Genomic DNA, 18,465 nt, shown 5'->3' with positions numbered 1-18,465 from the left:
GGAAAGGGTACGCCATCAGTAACTTTTTATAAATTACCAGTTTCTTAACGGGGGAACCCACGCTTTTCACACACTTCATTTATTCATCTGATGGGGGAACAAAACACTGCCTGTTTTTTCTCCCCAAACCTAAAACCCATTTATAGAGGTTAAAGTCAGAAATGTATAACACATTTTTTATTGCCGGGATCAAGTCACGGATTGGATTGTGTATATGTCTCCACCTTGTCGACACTGGAGTCAGACTCCGTGTCGACATCTGTGTCTGCCATCTGAGAGAGCGGGCGTTTTTGAGCCCCTGATGGCCTTTGAGACGCCTGGGCAGGCGCGGGCTGCGAAGCCGGCTGTCCCACAGCTGTTACGTCATCCACCCTTTTATGTAAGGAGTTGACACTGTCGGTTAATACCTTTTACCTCTCTATCCACTCTGGTGTCGGCCCCACAGGGGGCGACATCACATATATCGCCCTCTGTTCCGTCACCATATAAGCCTCCTCATTCAACATGTCGACACAGCCGTACCGACACACCGCAGACACACAGGGAATGCTCTAAACGAGGACAGGACCCACAAAAGCCCTTTGGGGGGACAGAGTGAGAGTATGCCAGCACACACCAGAGCGTATATACTGTATATACTGCAGGGACTAACTGAGTTATGTCCCCTATAGCTTTATATCTATATATATAATGTATACTGCGCCTAAATTTAGTGCCCCCTCTCTCTTTTTTTTTAACCCTTGTAGACTGCAGGGGAGAGCCAGGGAGCTTCCCTCCAACGGAGCTGTGAGGGAAAATGGCGCCAGTGTGCTGAGGAGATAGGCTCCGCCCCTTTTTCGCGGCCTATTCTCCCGTTTTTTATGGACTTCTGGCAGGGGTATTTACCTCATATATAGCCCCTGGGGCTATATATTGAGGTATTTTTGCCAGCCAAGGTGTTTTTATTGCTGCCTCAGGGCGCCCCCCCCCAGCGCCCTGCACCCTCAGTGACCGGAGTATGAAGTGTGTGAGAGGAGCAATGGCGCACAGCTGCAGTGCTGTGCGCTACCTTGCTGAAGACTGAGTCTTCATGCCGCCGATTTTCCGGACCATCTTCTTGCTTCTGGCTCTGTAAGGGGGACGGCGGCGCGGCTCCGGGACCGAACATCAAGGCTGGGCCTGCGGTCGATCCCTCTGGAGCTAATGGTGTCCAGTAGCCTAAGAAGCCCAATCCGGCTGCAAGCAGGCGAGTTCGCTTCTTCTCCCCTTAGTCCCTCGCTGCAGTGAGCCTGTTGCCAGCAGGTCTCACTGAAAAGAACAAATTCTAAGACTATAACTTTCTAAGAGCTCAGGAGAGCCCCTAGTGTGCATCCAACCTCGGCCGGGCACGAAATCTAACTGAGGCTTGGAGGAGGGTCATAGTGGGAGGAGCCAGTGCACACCAGGTAGTCTAAGATCTTTCTAGAGTGCCCAGCCTCCTTCGGAGCCCGCTATTCCCCATGGTCCTTACGGAGTTCCCAGCATCCACTAGGACGTTAGAGAAAAGAAAATTGGTGCAACAACCGCCTCTGGTCTTGTTGTTCTCCGCACTCAGGTGCCGTGACAACAGTCCTGCCTCTCAACCTTCCCGGAACAGACACTCCAGTGATACGATGTTCTCTACACTCTGTTCTTTGTCACGGGCTCTCACTGGGTCAGCGACCTTCTTACAGTGGGACGAGTGGACCCAAGTCTCTCTTTCGGCAACCTTTAATGCTGCCGTGCTGGTTAGTAAGACTTGGTACGGTCCTTCCCACCTGTCAATGAGGCAACCTGAGCGTAGAAAATTTCGAATCATTACATAATCCCCAGGTTCAATGTCATGACAATTACTGTTCGGTAGGTCAGGAATCACCAGCTTTAGATTTCTGTTTTGATTCCTCAACTGCTGGCTCATCTTAACCATATATTTTACAGTCACTTCATTATTGCATTTCAAATCATCCTGGGGGTCAATCATTACATGGGGTTGTCGACCAAAAAGAATCTCAAAGGGTGATAGGTTATGTGGGGACCTGGGAGTGGTTCTGATGCTGTACAATACAAGTGGCAAAGCTTCTGGCCACAACAATCCAGTTTCAGCCATCACTTTGCTCAGCTTGTTCTTAATAGTGCTGTTTACTCTTTCCACCTTCGCACTCGCCTGTGGGCGGTACGGAGTATGCAGCTTGCTATTAATTCCCATCAGTTTGCACATAACCTGAAAGACTTCACCTGTAAAATGGGTACCCCTATCGCTTTCAATTATCCTAGGGATACCATATCTGCACACAAATTCCTGCACAATTTTCTTTGCAGTGAACGTAGCAGTATTTGTGGCAGCGGGGAACGCTTCTACCCAATTGGAAAACACATCAATACAGACTAACACATATTTTAAATTTCTGCAGGGTGGTAACTGTATGAAATCAATCTGTATTGCTTGGGATGGTTCTGTTGGTATTGACTTTCCAATATTCTTCCTCAAGCAGTTAAGACATGTCATTGCTCTCTTACCCGCATGAGAAGAGAATCCTGGCGCACACCAGTAGGCTCTCACCAGCTTACACATACCCTCTTTGCCCAGATGAGTCAGACCGTGTGCCGCCTCAGCTAAGCTTGGAAGGCTCTGGGGGCTACTGGCTTACCCTGTACATCTGTCCAGAGTCCTGAGGACTCCTGGCCATACCCCTTTGACCTCCAGACTGCCTTTTCCTGTGGGGAACACAAAATTTGCATTTCACTTAATTTTTGTGTATTGACGGTGTTGAATATCATCAGTGATGTGATATCTGTTTGTATGGGGGTGCTGGCTGCTGATTTAGCAGCTTCGTCTGCCCGGCTGTTACCAAGTGACACTGGGTCTTGACTGTAAGTGTGGGCTTTGCACTTGATAACAGCCACTCTGTCAGGTTCCTGTATCGCTGTTAGAAGCCTTTTTATATGGGATGCATGCGCTACAGGTGTGCCAGCTGCCGTCATGAAATTTCTGAGGCGCCATAGGGCCCCGAAATCATGCACTACTCCAAAGGCATACCTAGAATCTGTATATATATTGGCTGACTTACCCTTAGCCAATTCACACGCTCTGGTTAGGGCGACTAGCTCAGCAACATGTGCTGAGTGCGGTGGGCCCAGGGGCTCAGCTTCTATGATACCTCTGTCATCTACGACTGCGTATCCAGTACACAAGTCTCCCGAGTCCGTCTGTCTGTGGCAACTACCGTCAGTGTAAAAAGTAAAATCTACGCCTTCCAGTGGGTTGTCACTAATGTCGGGTCTTGCAGTGAAAGTTTGGTTCAGATATTCCATACAATCATGTGTGTCAGTGTCTATACTAAATCCTCCTTCACCATCATTCTCATCCTCCACCCTTTGTGCCTGTCCAGGCACACCTGGCAAATAAGTTGCAGGATTTAGTGCGCTGCATATCTTTATGGTGATGTTTACAGGTGCCATTAGTGCTAATTCCCACCTTGTAAACCGCGCTGATGAGACATGTCTGGTTTGGGCAGAGTTCAGTAAGGCTGACACTGCATGAGGTGTATGGATGGTCAGGTTGTGTCCTAACACTACATCTTCGCTTTTACTCACTAGCAAAGCTATCGCTGCAACACTTCGCAAGCATGTGGGGAGAGACCGCGCTATGGTGTCCAACTGTGCACTGTAGTAAGCTACCGGCCTGCTGGCATCACCATGTCTCTGGGTTAGGACACCTGCTGCGCACCCAGCACTTTCCGTACCGTACAATTCAAAGGGTTTCCCATATTCTGGCATGCCTAATGCAGGTGCCTGTGATAGGCATTGTTTAAGTCTCTCAAATGCCAGTTCGGACTCATCTGTGTGAGAGATCCGATCTGGTTTGTTCGAGGAGACCATTTCCTGCAAAGGTAAAGCCAGTATGGAGAACCCTGGGATCCAGTTTCGGCAGTACCCACACATTCCAAGGAAAGTGCGGATCTGCTGCTGGGTTTGTGGCAGAGTCATGTCGCGAATCGCCTGTATTCTATCAGCGGTGAGGTGTCTAAGTCCTTGTGTCAAGCAATGTCCCAAATATTTTACCCTGGTCTGGCACAGCTGCAACTTATCCTTTGAAACCTTGTGTCCCGTATTAGAAAGGTGAAACAGAAGCTGTTTCGTGTCTTTCAAGGACGACTCGAGTGAATCTGAACACAGCAGTAAGTCATCTACATACTGTATTAGTACTGATCCGCTGTCAGGTTGAAAGGATTGTAAACAGTCATGCAAAGCCTGGGAGAAAATACTTGGACTGTCAATGAAACCTTGGGGTAGGCGAGTCCATGTGTACTGTACTCCCCTGTATGTGAATGCAAACAGGTATTGGCTGTCAGGGTGCAGAGGGACCGAAAAGAAAGCAAAACAGAGGTCAATGACAGTGAAAAATTTCGCAGTAGGGGGAATTTGCATGAGGATGACAGCTGGATTTGGCACTACGGGGAATTGGCTCTCAACTATCTTGTTTATCCCCCTTAGATCCTGCACTAGCCTGTAACCCCTCCCCCCCCCCTCTTTTTCACAGGGAAGATGGGACTATTGGCAGTGCTGGACGTCCTAACTAGGATGCTCTGTTATAGCAAGTGCTCTATGACTGGGTACACTCCTAATTCCACCTCTGGTTTCAGAGGATATTGTGGGATTTTTGGAGCTATCCTACCATCTTTTACTTGCACTACTACAGGAGCTACATTTGCCATCAATCCAGTGTCTTGTCCATCTTTGGTCCAGAGGGATTCCGGTATCTGGGAGATCATTTCCTCTACCTTGGATGGACACTTGTCTATAACAGCAGAGTGTGACATTAACCTTTGTGGGGTGTCTAACATATCCTGCACTTCCTGAACGTGATACTCGGGTATATCTAAGAAGACACCCTCAGGAGTACAATATATGACACACCTCATCTTACACAATAAATCTCTCCCAAGTAGATTAGTCGGAGCCGATGCAGCTAGCAAAAAGGAATGCTTGGTCTGCAAAGGCCCTATCGTAATCTCCGCTGGTCTACTTAAAGGGTAGTGTTGCACTATTCCTCTTACCCCCATTGCTGAAATTGTTTTACCCGTGGTTTTCATACCTACCGTTGAATTTAACACTGACCTGGCCGCCCCTGTATCTACAAGAAAAGGTAGTGATCTACCAGCTACATCAACTGTGACCTCAGGTTCACTACCAAGGCTAGCAATCAACTTCACTGGCTGCGGACTACAGGTGTGGCCTGACCCCTATTGTATGTTGTGATCCTCCCGCAGCGCGCTGGCAGCTACAATATGTGAGGGGGGTAGCTGAGAATTTTCAGAGGTCTGCCAGTCCCTCCTAGGTGCGTACCTCCTTGTTTCCCCTGCATGTGGCTCATAACTCCTCCTATGCGATCCCTGATCCCTATTACGTGTATCATAATGTGGTTCATGTTCTGGTCTAGGGGGTCAATATACCTTATGTGTGCCTTTATAATTACAGTTCCGTGCGTAATGTCCTTCCCTCTGGCAGTTATAACATTTTATTACATACGACTTACCATCAGGGGTCTGGGGTTTTGGCTGATGTGGCTTCGTTGTAAGGGCTTTTATACTTACTGTCATCAGCTTATCCCCCTGTGACTCCCTGTACTTAATGATGTTCCGATCGTGCTCGATAGCGGACTCTCTTAATGCAGCCACCGAGATACCTCTCCAGTTAGGTACCCTTGTTCTCAATGTTTCTTTTAACCCGTCCATTAATACTGACACATCTACCTCTCTATGATGTAGATTTTCCTTAATGTCCTCGACCCCAGTGTATCTAGCCATTTCTTGCAGTGCTCGATGGAAATATTCAGAAGCAGTTTCACCTTCTTTTTGTCTTATGGAAAAGATTTTATTCCATTTGACAACAGTAGGGAAATATACTCCTAATTGTAGATTGATCTGTCGTACATTCTCCTGAGTGTATTCATCAGTGAGAGGTACTTCTACGTCCAATTTACAATCAGTTATGAATTTTGCGGGGTCAATATTGGAGGGTAAACATGCCCGTAGCACTGTTCGCCAATCTTTGTTTGTGGGTTCGGTGGCGTTACCTAATTCTCTAATAAACCTCTGACATGCGGCTAGATCCTTTCTGGGATCGGGAAATTCAGACATAATTGTCCTCAATTCTGTCCGGGACCAAGGACAATGCATAGCAATGTTCCTGATGTAAGTGATTCCCTGAGCGTCAGTCTTCCCATTGGGGACTGCGATCACCCTGACAGGATTTAGTTCAATTACATCATTTTGTGTTGACTCTACAATCTGAGGTGCTATTGTCTCTGCATAATGTACCGTACCGTACTTACCTGTGGACACGACCTCACCTGTCCCTCCGCTAGGGGCCTTTGCTACTGCTCTTATTGGTTGGGCCGTGCCCACTTGGGTGTCTTGTATGGTGGCTGCTAGAGAGAGTGCCGATATCGTGCTGGGCTCATCTTCTTGCTCGCAGTCCTGAGGGAAGTTTAAAATGGGATACAACTTGCACGGGTTAGCATTAATACATTTATCAAGTTCACTCTTATCATATATTAGTATGCCATTGTCTGTAGCCACTTTTCCCCCTGTAATATACGGTGGTGGTGGTGCGGTTGCCATCAGTTTCCTGCTAGGTTTGGAACCGGGAGCTAGTTCTCTCTGCATATCGCCCTCTTGCTGCCATAAATGTAAACAGTTTGTGTGTCTGACCCTTTGTTTTCAGGATTTTATCAGACATATCCTAAACCTTAAATTCTGCAACACCTCTGGTTCAAAACTGCCTACCTTAGGGAATGGTTCCCTATCTTCCGCAGTCATACGTTCCCATTCATTGCATAAAACCTCTGTGTGTGATCCATACTTCTCACACATTATGTACCTCGCCGACCCCTTGGGCCGCGGAATATCAACCTGAACCCTGGTTGATCATCCCTTACTTGAGCAACTGGCCCCCATATTTTGCAGGTATTGCCTTCTCAGCTAATTCCTACAAAAAACCAAAATACTCAATATAAGGCAACGGTGAAAGTTCAACGAGTGCTCTCACCCACTCACGCCCACGTTGGCCAATACTACCAAATACTGTCGTCAGCGAAGTTAGTATCCAACCTAGGGCCCCTGTGTAACCTCTATTTACTGGAAGTATATGGGAGTGACTTACCCTTCCCAGTAAATATTGGTTGTTGGAGATTTCCCGAGTGACCAGCGAAACTCTCTTAAAACAAACATTTTTTTTTTACACAAATCACGCTTGCGTATGCTACACCCAGCGCTAATGATCCCGCAATTTTACGCAAAGCTCGTAAAAAGGGTATCACGTTGCGCTAACTATTGCACCCACGAACGCGCGGTCCAATCGCACAGCGTATAGGTAACTGTTACTTATCCGCCGTACGACCAATGGGATCGTTTTTCAGGCTGCGAAACCTCAGCCGGAGCGTATCTGAATCTGAACGGGCCTATATGGGTTCTTCGCTAACCCCCTGGGCTGCGGTATCTAAACAAAAACCTCGCTGACCTTTGGTCTGCGGTACTCTAAACCTTCGCTGACCTTTGGTCTGCGATATCTACTACTTTGCTCCTTTGTACTTTAATCAATGTTAACGTGAGCAAGCCACTCTCACGCCACCAAGTGTCCACTCACCTGGCGTGGTCTCCTACGGGATCCCGAATTCCCTGGGTCCACAAAACCTTTATTGTTTGCACACTCGCGCTCGTTCACTCAAATACACTTTGGTTTTTCTGTACAGAAAATTAACTTTCATTCAGATAAAACAGCCTTAGTACCAGAGGTAATACAGTAAAAATAAGAATTTACTTACCGATAATTCTATTTCTCGTAGTCCGTAGTGGATGCTGGGGACTCCGTCAGGACCATGGGGAATAGCGGGAATAGCGGCTCCGCAGGAGACAGGGCACAAAAGTAAAAGCTTTAGGATCAGGTGGTGTGCACTGGCTCCTCCCCCTATGACCCTCCTCCAAGCCTCAGTTAGGATACTGTGCCCGGACGAGCGTACACAATAAGGAAGGATTTTGAATCCCGGGTAAGACTCATACCAGCCACACCAATCACACTGTACAACCTGTGATCTGAACCCAGTTAACAGCATGATAACAGCGGAGCCTCTGAAAAGATGGCTCACAACAATAATAACCCGATTTTTGTAACAATAACTATGTACAAGTATTGCAGACAATCCGCACTTGGGATGGGCGCCCAGCATCCACTACGGACTACGAGAAATAGAATTATCGGTAAGTAAATTCTTATTTTCTCTGACGTCCTAAGTGGATGCTGGGAACTCCGTCAGGACCATGGGGATTATACCAAAGCTCCCAAACGGGCGGGAGAGTGCGGATGACTCTGCAGCACCGAGTGAGAGAACTCCAGGTCCTCCTCAGCCAGGGTGTGCCCCTGACCAAGTAGCAGCTCGGCAAAGCTGTAAAGCCGAGACCCCTCGGGCAGCCGCCCAAGATGAGCCCACCTTCCTTGTGGAATGGGCATTTACATATTTTGGCATATTTTTTCCTGACTCCAGCCGTCCTGGAAACCTATATTTTCAGGGCCCTGACAACATCTAGCAACTTGGAGTCCTCCAAGTCCCTAGTAGCCGCAGGTACCACAATAAGCTGGTTCAGGTGAAACGCTGACACCACCTTAGGGAGAAACTGGGGACGAGTCCGCAGCTCTGCCCTGTCCGAATGGACAATCAGATATGGGCTTTTGTGAGACAAAGCCGCCAATTCTGACACTCGCCTGGCCGAGGCCAGGGCCAACATCATGGTCACTTTCCATGTGAGATATTTCAAATCCACAGATTGGAGCGGTTTAAACCAATGTGATTTGAGGAATCCCAGAACTACGTTGAGATCCCACAGTGCCACTGGAGGCACAAAAGGGGGTTGTATATGCAGTACTCCCTTGACAAACTTCTGGACTTCAGGAACTGAAGCCAATTCTTTCTGGAAGAAAATCGACAGGGCCGAAATTTGAACCTTAATGGACCCCAATTTGAGGCCCATAGACACTCCTGTTTGCAGGAAATGCAGGAATCGACCGAGTTTAAATTTCTTCGTGGGGCCTTCCTGGCCTCACACCACGCAACATATTTTCGCCACATGTGGTGATAATGTTGTGCGGTCACCTCCTTCCTGGCTTTGACCAGGGTAGGAATGACCTCTTCCGGAATGCCTTTTTCCCTTAGGATCCGGCGTTCAACCGCCATGCCGTCAAACGCAGCCGCGGTAAGTCTTGGAACAGACATGGTACTTGCTGAAGCAAGTCCCTTCTTAGCGGCAGAGGCCATGAGTCCTCTGTGAGCATCTCTTGAAGTTCCGGGTACCAAGTCCTTCTTGGCCAATCCGGAGCCACGAGTATAGTTCTTACTCCTCTACGTCTTATAATTCTCAGTACCTTAGGTATGAGAAGCAGAGGAGGGAACACATACACCGACTGGTACACCCACGGTGTTACCAGAACGTCCACAGCTATTGCCTGAGGGTCTCTTGACCTGGCGCAATACCTGTCCAGTTTTTTGTTCAGGCGGGACGCCATCATGTCCACCTTTGGTCTTTCCCAACGGTTCACAATCACGTGGAAGACTTCCCGATGAAGTCCCCACTCTCCCGGGTGGAGGTCGTGCTGAGGAAGTCTGCTTCCCAGTTGTCCACTCCAGGAATGAACACTGCTGACAGTGCTATCACATGATTTTCCGCCCAGCGAAGAATCCTTGCAGTTTCTGCCATTGCCCTCCTGCTTCTTGTGCCGCCCTGTCTGTTTACGTGGGCGACTGCCGTGATGTTGTCCCACTGGATCAATACCGGCTGACCTTGAAGCAGAGGTCTTGCTAAGCTTAGAGCATTGTAAATTGCTCTTAGCTCCAGTACATTTATGTGGAGAGAAGTCTCCAGACTTGATCACACTCCCTGGAAATTTTTTCCTTGTGTGACTGCTCCCCAGCCTTTCAGGCTGGCATCCGTGGTCACCAGGACCCAGTCCTGAATGCCGAATCTGTGGCCCTTTAGTAGATGAGCACTCTACAGCCACCACAGAAGAGACACCCTTGTCCTTGGAGACAGGGTTATCCGCTGATGCATCTGAAGATGCGATCCGGACCATTTTTGCAGCAGATCCCACTGAAAAGTTCTTGCGTGAAATCTGCCGAATGGAATCGCTTCGTAAGAAGCCACCATTTTTCCCAGGACCCTTGTGCAATGATGCACTGACACTTTTCCTGGTTTTAGGAGGTTCCTGACTAGCTCGGATAACTCCCTGGCTTTCTCCTCCGGGAGAAACACCTTTTTCTGGACTGTGTCCAGAATCATCCCTAGGAACAGCAGACGTGTCGTCGGAGACAGCTGCGATTTTGGAATATTTAGAATCCACCCGTGCTGTCGTAGAACTACTTGAGATAGTGCTACTCCGACCTCCAACTGTTCTCTGGACCTTGCCCTTATCAGGAGATCGTCCAAGTAAGGGATAATTAAGACGCCTTTTCTTTGAAGAAGAATCATCATTTCGGCCATTACCTTGGTAAAGACCCGGGGTGCCGTGGACAATCCAAACGGCAGCGTCTGAAACTGATAGTGACAGTTTTGTACCACGAACCTGAGGTACCCTTGGTGAGAAGGGCAAATTGGGACATGGAGGTAAGCATCCTTGATGTCCAGGGACACCATATAGTCCCCTTCTTCCTGGTTCGCTATCACTGCTCTGAGTGACTCCATCTTGATTTGAACCTTTGTATGTAAGTGTTCAAATATTTCAGATTTAGAATAGGTCTCACCGAGCCGTCTGGCTTCAGTACCACAATATAGTGTGGAATAATACCCCTTTCCTTGTTGTAGGAGGGGTACTTTGATTATCACCTGCTGGGAATACAGCTTGTGAATTGTTTCCAATACTGCCTCCCTGTCGGAGGGAGACGTTGGTAAAGCAGACTTCAGGAACCTGCGAGGGGGAGACGTCTCGAATTTCCAATCTGTACCCCTGGGATACTACTTGTAGAATCCAGGGGTCCACTTGCGAGTGAGCCCACTGCGCGCTGAAACTCTTGAGACGACCCCCCACCGCACCTGAGTCCTGTACGGCCCCAGCGTCATGCTGAGGACTTGGCAAAAGCGGTGGAGGGCTTCTGTTCCTGGGAATGGGCTGCCTGCTGCAGTCTTCTTCCCTTTCCTCTATCCCTGGGCAGATATGACTGGCCTTTTGCCTGCTTGCCCTTATGGGGACGAAAGGACTGAGGCTGAAAAGACGGTGTCTTTTTCTGCTGAGATGTGACTTGGGGTAAAAAAGGTGGATTTTCCAGCTGTTGCCGTGGCCACCAGGTCCGATGGACCGACCCCAAACAACTCCTCCCCTTTATACGGCAATACTTCCATGTGCCGTTTGGAATCTGCATTACCTGACCACTGTCGTGTCCATAAACATCTTCTGGCAGATATGGACATCGCACTTACTCTTGATGCCAGAGTGCAAATATCCCTCTGTGCATCTCGCATATATAGAAATGCATCCTTTAAATGCTCTATAGTCAATAAAATACTGTCCCTGTCAAGGGTATCAATATTTTCAGTCAGGGAATCCGACCAAGCCACCCCAGCGCTGCACATCCAGGCTGAGGCGATCGCTGGTCGCAGTATAACACCAGTATGTGTGTATATACTTTTTAGGATATTTTCCAGCCTCCTATCAGCTGGCTCCTTGAGGGCGGCCGTATCTGGAGACGGTAACGCCACTTGTTTTGATAAGCGTGTGAGCGCCTTATCCACCCTAAGGGGTGTTTCCCAACGCGCCCTAACTTCTGGCGGGAAAGGGTATAACGCCAATAATTTTCTATCGGGGGAAACCCACGCATCATCACACACTTCATTTAATTTATCTGATTCAGGAAAAACTACAGGTAGTTTTTTCACACCCCACATAATACCCTCTTTTGTGGTACTTGTAGTATCAGAAATATGTAACACCTCCTTCATTGCCCTTAACATGTAACGTGTGGCCCAAATGGAAAATACGTTTGTTTCTTCACCGTCGACACTGGAGTCAGTGTCCGTGTCTGTGTCGACCGACTGAGGTAAAAGGACGTTTTAACGCCCCTGACGGTGTTTGAGACGCCTGGACAGGTACTAATTGGTTTGCCGGCCGTCTCATGTCGTCAACCGACCTTGCAGCGTGTTGACATTATCACGTAATTCCTTAAATAAGCCATCCATTCCGGTGTCGACTCCCTAGAGAGTGACATCACCATTACAGGCAATTGCTCCGCCTCCTCACCAACATCGTCCTCATACATGTCGACACACACGTACCGACACACAGCACACACACAGGGAATGCTCTGATAGAGGACAGGACCCCACTAGCCCTTTGGGGAGACAGAGGGAGAGTTTGCCAGCACACACCAAAACGCTATATTATACAGGGACAACCTTATATAAGTGTTTTCCCTTATAGCATCTTAATATATAATAATATCGCCAAATAAGTGCCCCCCCTCTCTGTTTTAACCCTGTTTCTGTAGTGCAGTGCAGGGGAGAGCCTGGGAGCTGTGTAGGAAAATGGCGCTGTGTGCTGAGGAGAATAGGCCCCGCCCCCTTTTCGGTGGGCTTCTTCTCCCGTTTTTCTGACAACCTGGCAGGGGTTAAATACATCCATATAGCCCCAGGGGCTATATGTGATGTATTTTTAGCCAGCATAGGTACCTCCATTGCTGCCCAGGGCGCCCCCCCAAGCGCCCTGCACCCTCAGTGACCGTTGGTGTGAAGTGTGCTGAGAGCAATGGCGCACAGCTGCAGTGCTGTGCGCTACCTCATGAAGACTGAAGACTCTTCTCTCTTCAGCATCTGCAAGGGGGTCGGCGGCGCGGCTCCGGTGACCCATCCAGGCTGTACCTGTGATCGTCCCTCTGGAGCTAGTGTCCAGTAGCCTAAGAAGCCAATCCATCCTGCACGCAGGTGAGTTCACTTCTTCTCCCCTAAGTCCCTCGTTGCAGTGAGCCTGTTGCCAGCAGGACTCACTGAAAATAAAAAACCTAACAAAACTTTTACTCTAAGCAGCTCTTTAGGAGAGCCACCTAGATTGCACCCTTCTCGGCCGGGCACAAAAACCTAACTGAGGCTTGGAGGAGGGTCATAGGGGGAGGAGCCAGTGCACACCACCTGATCCTAAAGCTTTTACTTTTGTGCCCTGTCTCCTGCGGAGCCGCTATTCCCCATGGTCCTGACGGAGTCCCCAGCATCCACTTAGGACGTCAGAGAAAAAATGGTATCCTTTTCTAGGGTCTCAATCTCCACCGATAAGATTTCTGTCCATGCTGCTACCGCGCTACAAACCCAGGCCGACGCAATTGCCGGTCTGGGTAATGTACCAGAATGTGTGTAAATGGATTTCAAGGTAATCTCCTGCTTGCGGTCTGCAGGATCCTTGAGGGTAGCCGTATCTAGTGATGGCAGCGCTATCTTTTTTGACAAGCGTGTCAACGCTTTGTCCACCTTAGGGAATGATATCCACCGTACCCTGTCCGTTGGCGGGAAAGGATACGCCATAAGAATCCTTTTGGGAATCTGCAGTTTTTTGTCTGGAGATTCCCAAGCTTTTTCACATAATTCGTTCAACTCATGTGAGGAGGGAAAAGTTACTTCGGCTTTTTTCCCTTATACATGTGTACCCTCGTGTCAGGGACATGGGGTTCCTCTGTGATATGCAACACTTCTTTTATTGCAATAATCATATATCGAATACATTTAGCCACTTTCGGCTGTAACTTTACATCATCGTAGTCGACACTGGAGTCCGAATCCGTGTCGGTATCAGTGTCTGCTATTTGGGATAGTGGGCGCTTCTGAGACCCTGAAGGTCCCGGCGACATAGGGACAGACACGGGTTCACTCCCTGACTTTTCCTTAGCCTCAGCTTTGTCTAATCTCTTGTGCAATAAGTTCACACTAGCACTTAAAACATTCCACATATCCACCCAGTCAGGTGTCGGCACCGCCGACGGAGACCTCACATTCATACGCTCCCCCTCCTCTCTAGGTGAGCCTTCTACCTCAGACATGTTGACACACGCGTACCGACACACCACACACACAGGGAACCTCTTATCTGAAGACAGTTTCCCCACCAGGCCCTTTGGAGAGACAGAGAGAGAGTATGCCAGCACACACCCCAGCGCTGTATGACCCAGGACAAAAACACAATAATATTATGTTTACCCAGATAGCGCTGTTTACATATACAATATGCGCCAATTTTGTGTTCCCCCCCCCCCCCCCCCCTCCTCTTTAAAACCCTCTGTCTACCGTGGTATAAGCAGGGGAGAGTCCGGGGAGCTTCCTCTCAGCGGTGCTGTGGAGAAAAAATTGCGCTGTGAGTGCTGAGAAGCCCCGCCCCCTCGGCGGCAGGCTTCTGTCCCGCTGAAAATCTCAAAATTTGGCGGGGGCTCTTATATATGTACAGTGCCCAGCTGTACATATACTTATTTTTGCCAAAAGAGGTCTATATGCTGCCCAGGGCGCCCCCCGCACCCTTAAAGTGACTGCCGTGTGTGAGGTGTATGGGAGCAATGACGCACAGCTGCAGTGCTGTGCGTTACATCAGTGAAGATCATGAAGTCTTCTGCCGCCTCTGAAGTCTTCTTTTTTTCTCATACTCACCCGGCTTCTATCTTTCGGCTCTGCGAGGGGGACGGCGGCGCGGCTCTGGGACGGACGGCGAGGGTGAGACCTGCTTACCAATCCCTCTGGAGCTAATGGTGTCCAGTAGCCTAAGAAGCAGAGCCTTGAAACTCACAGAAGTAGGTCTGCTTCTCTCCCCTCAGTCCCTCGATGCAGGGAGTCTGTTGCCAGCAGGCTCCCTGAAAATAAAAAACCTAACAAATATACTTTCTGTCAGGAAACTCAGGAGAGCTCCCTGAAGTGCACCCATCTCCTCTGGGCACAGTATCAAACTGAGGTCTAGAGGAGGGGCATAGAGGGAGGAGCCAGTGCACACCCAGACCTAAAGTCTTTCTTAAAGTGCCCATGTCTCCAGCGGAGCCCGTCTATCCCCATGGTCCTTACGGAGTCCCCAGCATCCTCTAGGACGTTAGAGAAATACAAATAATCAACCCATTCAATCTGTGGCATACTTGCCTACCTGACCGTCTCCATGAGGGAGAAAATGCTCTGTTCCTGGACTTTCCTGGTAATGTATGATTGCCATCACCTGTGGTGAAACACCTTTCTAATCAATTAACTAGCTCACCACAGGTGATGGTAATCATACATTACCAGGAAAGTCCAGGAACAGAGCATTTTCTCCCTCATGGAGAGGGTCAGGTAGGCAAGTATGATCTGTGGTGATGTGTAGAACTCTTTCCCTATTGAAATTAATACGCCCTGTTCCCCTGGGATTTACGTACAGAAACAACTTGACGAGTAAAAATGATAAGTAAGCTACCCAGCCGGGCACTGCCCTAATAACACGACGCCATTAGCCTCAACCGTCTCTGGAAGCCGGGATGACGTAATTGTTCCCCAGGCAGAAGCCCCGAACAGCATCCTCAGCGAGCTGGCGGTGACGTCACATGATCCCGGCTGTGTGTGATGATGGCTGTGTCGGCGTGCGCACGAGGGGTTCCTGTGTGCACCCCCAACTCACACACGCCGCTGCACACAGACACAGGAATCCACCACCGCAGCTTTGGCAAGTGAGTTTCTGCCCCAGCATGTGCATAGTGTGAGGAAGGGCGAGGTGAGTGGGGTGTTGGGAATTGGTGCCGGTGCTGTGAGACCTGGCCAGACGGAGGGAGCTGCCAAGTGTTGCGGGCAGTGTGTAGTGAGGACAGTGGTAGTTGCGGAGCTGACAGCGGTATGAATCTGGTTGGGAGTGTGCTGGGGATGTGCAAAGTGTGCGGATCGGCTAGCGGTAAGTGCGGGTACTAACAGCGGGATAGGAGCGCCAGCCGAAGTTGTGCAGGGAGCGGGGTGCGCTTGCTGGCCGGAGTCGTGCGGGGACTGGGAGGAGGATGCATTTACCGGCCGTAACTGTGACCTGGGTGGGTGTTGCTGGGGGTGCGGGTGCCGGGGCTGTGTGCTTCATCTGGTCCCTGCATCCCTAGCCCTGTTCCTGTGCAGAATAGGTGGTTTGGGAGAAGACAGGGAGAGGGATAGCCACAACTTCGAGGCTGCTAATAAGAGTTGCTGCTTCTGGAACAGGATGCTGGTCTGGCCCATGCTAGTGGTGTCCTTCCAGAGCTGGCTGTAGAGCTGGTGGTGCTGCTGGTCTAAGGGCAGAGTTCCAGCCTGCCCTGGAGGTGTTATCTGGGTCAGGAGTGGCTGGCGGTGATGAGCACTCGGCAGCAAGCGCACCCACAAGTAAGCAAGGTAGAATACAGGATGCTACAAAGCAGTAGTTGCCCATGTGTCCCTCCACACAGCCCACCCTGTACAGAAGGACAGTGCTGACCATTGTGAAGCAGAGAGGTAATGAAAGACGAGTTCTGTGACAATATATAATGTGTTTGTGAGCACTATGTGTCACATAATGTGTGTGTGGGAGGGCACTGGGTGTCATATGTGTTTAGGGCCCATTGACTTAATGAATAAAAAAAAGCGGTTGTTCAGCAGTACTGTCTGTCACTGTGAGTGCTATATGTGAATTCCAGCTCATACTGTGTGGCGGGTGGTCTTCAGTATGCCGAATGTCGGGATCCCGGCGCACAGTATACTGGTGCCGGAATCCCGACACCCGGCATACCGACAGATATTCTCCCTCGTTTAAGTCCACGACCCCCCTGGAGGGAGAATAAATAGCGCGCCACCGTGCCCGCAGCGTGGCGAGTGCAGCGATCCCGCAAGGGGCTCCTTTGCCTTCGCCACGCTGTCGGTATGCCGGCGGTCAGACTCCCGGCGCCGGTATGCTGGTCGCCGGGAGCCCGGCCGCCGGCATACCATACTACACCCCTGTGTGGCATAACATGAATTTGGCTCATACTGTGCGGTGTAATGTGAATTTAGCTCATACCGTGTGGCGTCATGTGAATGCAGCTCATGCTGTGGTGTAATGTGAATGCGGCTCATACTGTGCGGCGTAATGTGAATGCGGCTCATACTGTGCGGCGTAATGTGAATGCGGCTCATACTGTGCGGCGTAATGTGAATGCGGCTCATACTGTGCGGCGTAATGTGAATGCGGCTCATACTGTGCGGCGTAATGTGAATGCGGCTCATACTGTGCGGTGTAATGTGAATGCGGCTCATACTGTGCGGTGTAATGTGAATGCGGCTCATACTGTGCGGTGTAATGTGAATGCGGCTCATACTGTGCGGTGTAATGTGAATGCGGCTCATACTGTGCGGTGTAATGTGAATGCGGCTCATACTGTGCGGTGTAATGTGAATGCGGCTCATACTGTGCGGTGTAATGTGAATGCGGCTCATACTGTGCGGTGTAATGTGAATGTGGCTCATACTGTGCGGTGTAATGTGAATAAGGGGCACTACAGTTAGTGGCTGGTGAGCATGGGGACATGTATGACAAATGCTGGTGTCCAGTGGAGGAGTCTGATGGCATAGAAAGAGGCAGATGTGGCTCTGATAGCACATGTGTACATTTTAAACTTTAGAGTGTAGGTGCTAGGGGGGGTGGGGTTGCAAGAGGTGGGATGTGTGTGTGTGTGGGGGGGGGGGGGATGCATATGCACCTATTGTAGGCCCTCCTTGATAGTTCTGCCACTGGCTCAGGGATTAGTTGGGAGAAGTGTAAGCAGCAATATGGTGCAGGGGCAGCTGGTGCTCAGGGATATGCCGTAGCGGACAGTCAGTACCAGCCGGCGGTCACACCATTATGTTTCATTTTATTTCTCTGGGGTGTATTATATCTACTTGTATTAATAGGAAGTGGAACTAGGGAGAAATTAGATTAAGCCATGTGATTTTACTGAGAGAATGTAAAGTAGTGCTAGACATGTCCCTGTGCGGTGCTGGACACGCCCAAAAGGTGGTTCTGGACATGCCCAAAGGGTGGTGCTAGACATGGCCAAAAGGCGGTGCACCCCCTAATAAAATTGTGCACTCCTGCTGCAGTGCACCTCATGTGCCCAGTACGTGATTTAATCCTACCTTGGCGGTGAATGTGTCCCAAGCTGTGTACAGTATCTGTAGTGAGGGTATTATCGGATAGCAGTACACTTCATTCATGAAATTCTTATATCATAATATAAATATGGGCGATTTGTATATATTCATGCAGTGTGGGTAGCAGGTATGGGTTGTGGGTGTCTCACATTTATATAAATTAGTAATATGTTTACTATAGTGCATGAAGAAGAAGCAGTGTTAATTATTATAAAATTGCAGCCTGAAAACAAAAATGATGTACCTAACGTGTGCACTGTGTGTGCCCCAGCTCAGTGGCGTGCGGTGAGGTCAGTGGCTGGTGAGGCACTGCAGGCATAATGTTCTCCGAGTCCTACTGATGGCC

General features: G+C 49.5%; 2 protein-coding genes across 11 annotated transcripts in view; one reads left to right on the top strand and one right to left on the bottom strand.

Annotated features, from left to right (window-relative positions):
- The window catches only part of DNAH9 (dynein axonemal heavy chain 9), a 1,014,643-nt gene extending 999,077 nt beyond the window's left edge, over positions 1–15,566 (bottom strand). For 4 of the 5 annotated variants that reach the window (XM_063960955.1, XM_063960958.1, XM_063960957.1 and 1 more), the window contains exon 1: positions 15,404–15,566. The gene's annotated coding sequence lies outside the window, so the exon portion shown is untranslated. The remainder of the gene's footprint in view (positions 1–15,403) is intronic. The other variant, XM_063960956.1, reaches the window with a different exon arrangement.
- A 41-nt stretch (positions 15,567–15,607) lies between these two features.
- Positions 15,608–18,465, top strand: part of LOC135056146 (nuclear factor 7, ovary-like) — a 108,222-nt gene continuing 105,364 nt past the window's right edge. For 3 of the 6 annotated variants that reach the window (XM_063960967.1, XM_063960968.1, XM_063960962.1), the window contains exon 1: positions 15,608–15,691. The gene's annotated coding sequence lies outside the window, so the exon portion shown is untranslated. Of the gene's footprint in view, positions 15,692–16,083; positions 16,467–18,465 lie in introns of those variants that run through there. The other 3 variants (XM_063960964.1, XM_063960969.1, XM_063960965.1) reach the window with 3 other exon arrangements.

Source organism: Pseudophryne corroboree, chromosome 3 (genome assembly GCF_028390025.1).
Source record: "Pseudophryne corroboree isolate aPseCor3 chromosome 3, aPseCor3.hap2, whole genome shotgun sequence".
Lineage (NCBI taxonomy): Eukaryota > Metazoa > Chordata > Amphibia > Anura > Myobatrachidae > Pseudophryne > Pseudophryne corroboree.
This window is presented reverse-complemented; position numbering and strand designations above follow the sequence as displayed.